The sequence below is a fragment of the Macrobrachium nipponense genome, chromosome 38 (assembly GCF_015104395.2).
Source record: "Macrobrachium nipponense isolate FS-2020 chromosome 38, ASM1510439v2, whole genome shotgun sequence".
Lineage (NCBI taxonomy): Eukaryota > Metazoa > Arthropoda > Malacostraca > Decapoda > Palaemonidae > Macrobrachium > Macrobrachium nipponense.
In genome coordinates, this window is record NC_061098.1 from 44,789,308 (window position 1) to 44,799,307 (window position 10,000).

The 10,000-nt window shown below is 38.0% G+C and overlaps 1 protein-coding gene across 1 annotated transcript in view; it reads right to left on the bottom strand.

The window, feature by feature from the left end:
* Nucleotides 1–10,000, bottom strand: part of LOC135209825 (uncharacterized) — a 46,922-nt gene that overhangs the window by 36,057 nt on the left and 865 nt on the right. The window lies entirely within an intron of this gene.

Sequence of the window (10,000 nt, forward strand, 5' to 3'; positions counted from 1 at the left end):
GAGAGGTCGCTGTTTTTGCCCGAATCTGGAATTGATCTCTGCAGCTGTTGCCTGTTGCTGCTGTTGCATTGGATGCCTCTATTGATCACGAGTAGCCTCAGGACCAATCCCTCCTTCTCATCACCTCTGCCTCTGGAGGAGTTACGCCTCATTCAGCTTCGCCTCTGACTCAGCGCCTGCCGGAGGGACCTCTCTTGTATCTGGTAGGGTTTCTTTTACCTGTTGAGGGCATCAGCTTGAGGACGTTTCATTGTTTCTATTATACTGAGTTTCAAGGCTGTAAAATTAATAAATATGGGAGTCTTTTCATTGAAATAGGTCAAAACGATGCTTGAGAGAGAGAGAGAGAGAGAGAGAGAGAGAGAGAGAGAGAGAGAGAGAGAGAGAGAGAATCATATACCATTTGAACCTTTGGAAATCCTCCCCACAGTAGCATTCGTCTCAAAAGGTTGAATCCCTCATCAGAATTAGTCTGTTTGTTTCTCTCTGCCTCGACGTTATTGTTGGATCAAACATTATTTATCATTTCATAAATTTTTTGCCTCTGCAGATTTCTTCGCAAGTTAAATAAAGGGTTCTTTTCTATTACTCAAAAAGCAAAGTAATTTGAAAGACAAGAAAAATTCGTAAAAATAAAATAAATCAAAACTAAAATGTAATAAAAATCAAACAAGATTGTTGAGCAGATTAAAAGTAACTTAAAAACCCTTATAAAATCGATTAAACTAAAAAAAAGTGTTAAGAAAGAGGGACATGTAAGAAGACGCATAAACAAAATAAAGCAGAAACGGAGTGAAATGTGATGAGAGACTGGAACAGGGCAACCGAAGCGAAGATTGCAATAGGACGCCCAACAATATGCAGGTTGATTGAAGCGAAACAGCGACCTGAGACTGGAAGGAGAGACAGAGAAGTGAGTGAGAGAGAAAGAGAATCCCAGGCACAGGGCCATTTGCAATTCCTCTGACCCGAATCCGACGGCGGCGTTTTTGGCGCAGGTGGCTGGAAGGTTCGGCTGGAAGTACTACTTTCCAAGACAGTAGATCTATAGGGCCCGGATGCCCGCTGGAAAGGATTCTGTAGTAGGTGGGAAATGCTTGCCCTTAGGGTTCAGGGGTCAGGGACTTGGATGAAATAGAGTGTTCAAGTTCTCATGTTGAATTCCATTATAAGCTCGATAAGGAAAGCGCCTCAGTGACATACTATCTAGTGGAGTTATATCAACTCTGAAATACGCGTCTGTTGAATTCACCTGTAATTATTTTCGTAATCGTTTTTCTTAGTCACTTTTTTCATACCATCTTTCATCTCTTGAAATAAATATATATGATTTTTTCTCCTTTTTCAAAGGGTAAATCCACTTCTCAGATGAGGCATCTAAACCCTTTGAAGTTAGAAAAGGCATTTGCACACCAAAGATATGTCTGCAAAGATTTCATAATTTTTATATTATTATACGTTGTTCCTTTCACGGTTATTTTAGTTCCCTCTGTTATTTTCTCTTACTCGTATGTATGTACGTATGTATGTATGTATGTCTTATCTCCCTCGCTTGTCCGCTTAGTATAATGGTGTGAAACAGCGACAGATTGTATGTCTTTCTTACGACTGTTATTCGTAAGCATTGTGGGTTCTACTTCTCTTCTCGTCTACGTGATATCTAGTTGGTTCTTCTTTAGAATAAGGGAGATGACTCAAATGGATGATGTTTAAACTTAACAACTTTATTTCTTAGCTCCATCACTGGAGTAGAGAGATGGTTTGGTCGGATGACCGATCCGTTGAGTAACTAGAAGAGAACTAACAAATACAGGAGCATCGCGTCGATAGCGGAACACTAGCTATCTCAGCGATTGGTTATAATTAGAACAAAATGAATACGTAGCCCGCCGGCTCGGAAGTCATGAGTTTCCGCTGCGGGTTAACAGGTCAACGCTTCCCATGGAAGATGTGTGATCAGTTGACAAAATACTAAATGATTAGACATGCAAACGCAAACCAGGCTACTACAAGCATTTGCACAGCGTGGTCCAGTTTTTCACATCTTGTTGTCTTATTATGGTCACGTAGGGCGCTCCTAATCACCAATGACCACCTTAAGTCGTGGGTTTATTTACAGATATGGAATTTATCTGTATATGATAATGTAATTATTACATTAGGCTCGACAGCTACCATTCAAGCATTGAACAACAAAAATTACGTTATACATGGTTTTTTAGGAGTGTGCCCGAATATATATTTAGTCATAACCATAAACAAGTGATTAAGTGCATAAAAGTATATGAAAAAAAATACATAACTAATGGACATATTCATAAACAAAAAAAAATGCTTGGAAAATATAGATCCATGTTTGATATATATGGTATAATGTAAATAATGATTATTACTATGAGATTCAGGGCCTCTGTAACACGGTTTTTTCGCAACATAACTTTTTATCTATGCATTTCATAATATAACGCTTATTCAGAATACATATTATATCAACACACAAACAAAATTTTGAGTGTATTCTGCACTACGTAGGTTGAATAAATTTGGTGGGACTTATAATGTAAAAGTGACATTTTTTTGTTTGAAGACGGGCCAACTTACTCAGAGAAAAGGTTTCGAACGCACTCGTTACGTAACTTATGGACATCATTTCTTCCCTCTTTCTCGATGGATGATTGGCTATACGTAACGAACAAGGCTAAAACCTCTGGCAACAATGACATTCAAATTTAAATACAAGCAAAGCAGTACACCTTTATGAACTCTGGAAACCTCCCCACTGATAATTGTCATAATGAACAAACCAACAAAATATGTTAATAAATACAAAAACACTTCGATTATTAGTCTAGCTCCCAAACTAAGTTTCCAAAGAAATTACAGTCTACTTTATAGTCAACAATCAGATTGACAAGATGTAGGGAATAGTTGGTAATTACCAAAAACATAGTAGACAAGCTTGATTGATAAATGCTATATCCAATTGTCAAGTTTTATATCCATTTTTTTCAAAAAAAAAAATGCAATTTTTATTTATTGGCTATCTACCTATTTACTGAAAAAAAAAATAGCCGGTACCATATATTGGCTTTACCTTCACTGAAGGCTACCATGGGCATTGTTGGATTAGAAAATTTAACTTCTGGCTATAAAAAACTAATTTCTCGAGTAGTTGTAAGAAGTGCTAAATGATCCTCAAGGATCCCAGCAGTTGGTCTAAACGTTTAATTCATGTATATTACTGCTATACTGTTGCGGCACTACTGCTACAGTAGTATTACTACGCTAGCACTGATACCCCACCCACATCTATGTATCGTTCCGCCATTCATAAAGTCTTAGGGTTTCAGAGCCGATGGCATTTCTGTCTGGTGGATGGGCGGGTCAACATTTAGTTAAAGGTGTTTGTTTACCTTGCTTACGTAATGAATGTTTTTCGAATCTTGGCTCGTAATCATTGGCCATGGGCGTCGGCTAGATCATTTTTACTCTATAAAAATTAAAACTATCGGGCTTAGGTTATTGATAATGCTGACAAATTTGTGTGTGGTTGTAAAATATACATATGTCAACTTTCAGCTACATCCGATGCTTTGACAAGGAGCAAAGTCCAAAAAACCGTGTTACAGAGACCCTGAATCTCATAGTAGGTACCAAAAAATTAAAAGGTTAACATGTATACATGAAGATTATAGTAATAGGTAACCCGATTAAGAATAGTTGTTACCCTGTTGAGCTACATAATTATACATGATTGATAATAGGTAACCCGATTAAGAATAGTTTTGTTACCCTGTGGAGATACATAATTTATACATGATCATGGATAACTGTTCAAGAATATTTGTTACTCTTTGTAAAGATATAAAGATAACATATGACTGTGCACAAAATATAGATTCCTGGTACGTACACGCACCAACATTTTAATATATAGGGCTTCAATATTTTATTAGGTGCCCGAAAGATACTTTTAACTGTTCATATATTTAAAAAAATAAATGCAAAGGCTTGGAGTCTCTTGTCCTACATATTGCCAGCGTTCAGACCGCTTTTCACACACAACACAATTCCAGACAAATTCCTCTGAGTCAGGTGAAATAGCCAGTTTCAGATGGCTCTGAACGTAAAAGCTTTTAATGCAATAGGAATGTCGTCTGACGTGGCAGAACGTTCCTCTGAAGATCCATCTGTGTTCGCCTCAACCTACGCCAAGCAAAGATGTTAACGGCGATAATAATCATCACCGTAACGCAAACACGGCTAGCAGCACGTAGAAACGAAGATTTCTCCTCCTCCGCATAAGTCGGTGACGTGTGGTCCATCTAAGCCAGTTGCATCAAACGATGAGCCACCTTCGCTTGTATGGGAGAGATAGTGATGGGATAACTGTAGTCGCCCACGTGAAGTTGGCAAAATAGGCCCGCTCACATATTATAGTGTTAACCCCTCGGACCCTGTAGTTCGTAGACGTTCCCGGTACAACCGTCGGCTGCAACAAAGACCTGGGAGTGGGCGTGGTCCCGTCCGGACATGCCACTTCAAAGCCTTCCTTGTTGTATCGGATCCATGAGCCGTTGTTCAGTTCTGTAATTGAACTTATTACCGTCAAAAGGATAAAGTTTTTTTCAGACAACCTTCGTGTGTATGGGAGAGAGAACCGTTTAGCACTATGCCTAACTCACATGAATCCATTGATATAGGATGGAATTCAAAGGAATCAGCTGTACAAACTTTATTATTCATGGCTTCTGAACAGTGAGTGAATTTATGTAAGTCTTTAAATCGACTGTACATAATATTGTTCCCTATCAGGGGAAATCAATATGTGTCCCGTCAAATTGGATATTACTGGACTTGAGTTATTCGTCATGAAAGTTGAGAACGATGCTATTTTGTATGCTTGCCAGGCATCAGAAGAATCAAAGGGAATGGTAATCATGATCCTGTAATTTTCAACGCTTACCGATATTAAGCTATAATAAAACTATCTTATGGCGTCTAACAAAGGAATATAACTTAGTTTCTCCCGTCCGTTCTCCAAAGTTAAAGTCAGATCTTTAATAGGCATAAGATGAGGGGATAAAACACCCTTTGTTGCTAGCGTAATAGCTTCTACATAGTTCTTTGATTTCTCAATAAAATTTGATATTTTGTTACGATATGATCTATTTTCGAACTATAATAAGCTAACGTAGCCAGCAAGAGTTGTACTTCCATAATCTGATCGATATTACTAGAATGTTCGTTCACCAAACTCATTATTTGATTGATTGAGGATAACTGGCTACTCAGTTCGGACAAAGCTAATTCGGTTTTATGTTGCAAAAACTCAATTCTCTTATTTTGATCATTTATTTTAAGGCGATTTGAAATTCCTAAGCCTAAACTTGCAACAGATCCAAAGATGTTTAATCCAGCAAAGATAAGCGGGTTGCGACGTTCGAGATTATTGTGCCGCACAGTCCGCATCAGCAGATCTCGAGCCAGATCTTCTGCCTCGGCAGTTTTATTCTGCAAGTCGTATGATAACATTTCCACAACGCTGATTGTTTGAGCTAGTGACCCCTCTGATTAGCATGAAAAAGGACGTTGGGTGCATTTCATCTAACGAAACAGCAAACCTCAACAGGTCACTCTTTAGGTTAATGACGTCATCCTCAGGAAGAAAGATTGCCTGCATATCAATTTCTATGACTATATTGCTTGCGGTAATGAAAACTTCTTCTGTTCTTTCTACAATAGTGCAATGAGTAAAATCTAATTTTTTGTTTTAGCGCTTCCCACACGACAAATATGTCTGAACGAACAATATCACTCCTAACAATAACAGATTCATTTTGGAAACCTGCAATGAGTAAAATATATTTGTAATAACTCATGTTAAAAGAAAAATGTTTACATACAAATACTATATATATAATATATATATATATATATATATTATATATATATATATATATATATATATATTTATAAGTATTTTTATACAAGTTCATAGATACAAAAATTTCCCTCACTTCATTCTTCCCTTCTTTTAACTTCTGATGTGCGCCAATGGTACGATTCTCATATCAGTGGGTTCGGATGCTTTTTGAACTCTAAATCTATTGGCCGTTAATATTTCTAAAATGTTAAACGGGCCTTCAAACTTAGGTGTCAGTTTATAATTGAGTCCTTTTACGTATGTATACTTGTATGTATACCTTATCGCCCATGGCATATGTTTTAGTTGGCTTAGCTATTTTATCATGATTTCTTTTCATTATGATTTGTGATTCTTCTAGATTCTTACGAAGTATATTTATAACGACTTATGCTTGCATCCATAACATCCTTTAGAGGATTTGATAAACTGGTTGTAGGCATTAATACATGGAAAGGCGTTCTAGCTGGGGTACCGTACAGTGCCATCGTGCGGCGACATTTTAATAGATACATGATATGAGTAATAAGAGTGCTTAGTACCGCAGGTATGGCAATGTCCCAGTGGGGTCCATCCCCCCTAAGGTGACCCTTAAAATGTTTATAACCTTACGATTTGCTCTTTCCACTAGCCCGTTAGACTCTGGGTGATAGATCAGGGTATTGATTTTCTTTCTGCCAAGGAATTCAAAAGATGAGTTAGGAAGTGATTATAGAACTCTACGCCAGAGTCGGAGATGATCATGTGTGGAATTCCATGCTTACAAATGTAGCACTCGTAAAACTTCCTAGCGCACTCGATCGCGGTTTTAGTTTTTAAGTGCTATCAGTTCGGTATATCGAGTCAAGGCATCTATGATTACTAGGAAGTGCTTATTTCCTCTGTCTGGACTCGTAAAACCCTGTTAATAAATCTAAGTGTACTCTTTCAAAGGGTTGATTAGGTACGGGATAAGCCCCTAGGCTGACAGGTGTCTTTGTGTGCCCTTTGTGTTCCTGACAAGTGCGACAATCAGCTATGTGCTTTTTTATATCTGTAGGCATCGTATGCCAATAAAATAAGGATTTGGCTTTCTGTGACATGATGGAGAAACCGGGTGACCATGCCATGTATTTGGCATAGCAACCAATTTTAAGTTACAGTGGTATAAGTGAAATCGGTACCTCCACCTGATCGTTATTCAGCTGTGGTGTGTTGCGGGTTTTCCTCAATCACAGATCTACACAGGATTATTATCTTTGATTATATAATTCTGCTGCTTATACTTTATATATTCCTTTTCCTTAGGATTTTGTTTAAAGCGTTTATGATTTTTTCTAGTCGCTGATCTTTTCTTTGTTCCGTCTGTAATAGTTCAGCACTCCAGCCCAGATCTTCCTGTTCAGATATAGTTTTAACAATAGGCATGGATGTTGATATATCCATTAATTCAGCTAATGGCTCCGTACAAGATGACGCGGGGGTCACGTGATAATGCGTCAGCAATGTTATTTGCTTTCCCAGGTAAAATTCCCGATCCTCGCGCCAAAATGTCTTGGATGATCATATGCCACCGAGTTTCGTTTGGGGCTGTGACTAAAGCCTTTAAAGAAGTCGGTTAGGGGCTTATTGATCAGTGAGAACCTTGACGGGATAACCATATATTATGAACTTAAAATGCACTAGTGAATTAACAATAGCGAGCCCTTCCTTGTCTATCTACTGCATATTTACTTTCGGAAGGTCTCAGTTTACGTGAATAAAAAGCTATAGGGAAAAACTGTTTGTCATATTGCTGAAGCAATACCCCACCCCTACTCCTAGGTCTGAGGCGTCTGTTGCAATAAAGAAATCCTTACCGAAGTCAGGAAATTTAAGATAGGGGAAACTACACAGTTCATCCTTCAAGATATCGAACGCCTGTTGATGTTTCTCAGACATATGAAATCTACGCCCTTCTTTATAAGATCGGTTAGGGGAGCGGCTATGATGGAGTAATTCCTAATAAATCTCCTGTAGTACCCGCTACACCCTAGAAATTGCTGTATTCCCTTGATGTTAGTAGGTATCGGAAAGTTAGGATAGCCGATACCTTGTCGTGGACTACTTTAAGACCTTGACTAGAACACCATGAAACCTAAATAGACTAGTTCTGTTTTTGAAAAATTCACACTTTCTTATCTTACCCTTAGGTTATGCTGCTTAGTCTTTGTAGCACTAGCTCTAATTTACGTAGATGTTTCTTCTAAGGTATTAGAAAAGATTACTAGGTCATCCATATAGGCATGTAGGATATCCCCTAACAAGTCTCCAAACACTATGTTGATCATTCTAGTAAAAGTTATGGGAGCACAACGTAAACCAAAAGGCATACGCAAAAATTCATAATGTCCCCTGGCTGTGCTGAAGGCATTGTATGGGATACTCTCTTTTTTCTAATGGTATCTGTGGAAACCCTTGAGTAAGTCCAAACTGGTAAAATATTTGTTCTGACCTAGTAAAGATAGAATATCGTCAGTACATGCACTGGGAATCGGTCAGGGATCGTTTCCTCATTTAAGCGACGGAAGTCTACGCAGATACGCCAAGTTCAATCTTTTTTCGGTACAAGTATTAACGGAAAATTATAAGGGCTGTTTGATTTCCTAATGACTCCTTCCTTTAGCATTTTACCTACTTCCTCATTTATCTCATTCTGCAATTTCATAGGGAGTCTGTACGAAGGTACATAGATAACTTTCTGCTTGTCTTTTAACCTTATTTGGTGCTCTATGACATCCGTTTTTTCCTAAGGATCCATCCGTAGTGGAAAAAGCATCATGATATTTAGTTAAATGATCAAGAAATTTCTGCTGAATTTCTTCTTCTTGAATGTCTTTATTGATTTTATTTTTTATAGATTGCAAAAGGGATTCATCCGCAACTGATTGAGCGTGATTGATCTCAGCTACGGTAAGAATGCGATATTCATAAACTTCCACATCCAAGATATGCTGATTTTTGTAGATTACTAAAGTGGTATTCAAATGATTACAGACTTCGATGTTACATTGTTGTTGTGAGCCGACTGTATAAATGGCTTGTATGACGGATAATCCGTGAGTTTTCAGAGTGTCAGAAAGGATTAACATTTCAGATCCCGGCAAAGTTTTTTTTATACGCACTAATATGTTCGAGTTTTTAGGTTCGGCTCGCCGAGTTTGCGTGCAAGCTGATATTAAGGGTGAGCGAGAATTCTGTTGGGTCGCATGGATTATTTCTTGATTCATGAGACAAGTGATTGGTTCTTCAACGTACGTTACTATTCTATTTGTTGTCTCCTAGTTATCTAAAACTGATTTTAAGGTGTTAGAAATCTTATAGAATTTTCCTTTGATATACACGCCGTGTTTTGCAGGGGCTAAGGCAATGTTTTGAGTGCCCATAGACGGGTATCCTATAATTACAGCGGGATACATATCAATGTTTTGTACAACGATAAAGGTATCGGAAAACGTTCGCTTACCGACCTTGTACTGAACATGAGTTACTCCTACCACATTTAATTCATTATTTCCTATACCCGAGAGCCTTACTCCGGACTTCTCTATAGGGAAGTTTGAAAACAATAAATGGTGAGTCCGCAAATCCATGATATTACGTGGACTACCAGAATAAAAAAATAATGTAATTGACTTGTGTTCTAAATTTACTGCATGTAAGGTTGGGCGCAACTCATCTTGACTTATAATTGCGTGAATTTGTTGCAAATTTACGGGGACCTGCACTGATTTTTTGGATTCGGCCGTGTGTTTCATAGGAAAATCGATTGCCTCACAATGATCTGGTAAATGATTAAATTGATTATTTGATACAAAAGATGTTGATATAAATGACCCAACATCGTCCTCTCCCCCCTTGGAGCTTACTACGTGGTATGTGCTTTGTTTTGTACACTCGGAAAATTCGCCTGACCTTGCGAGTTCTGGCTAGATGGCCCAGGAACAGAGTTACTTGAAGCACGATTTGTTTGTTTGTGATGTTGAACAGCATTACTGTTCGCCTGCTTCTTTTTAAAGTACTGAGGATTCTTCTTTTTGTTTTCATTGGAAACTG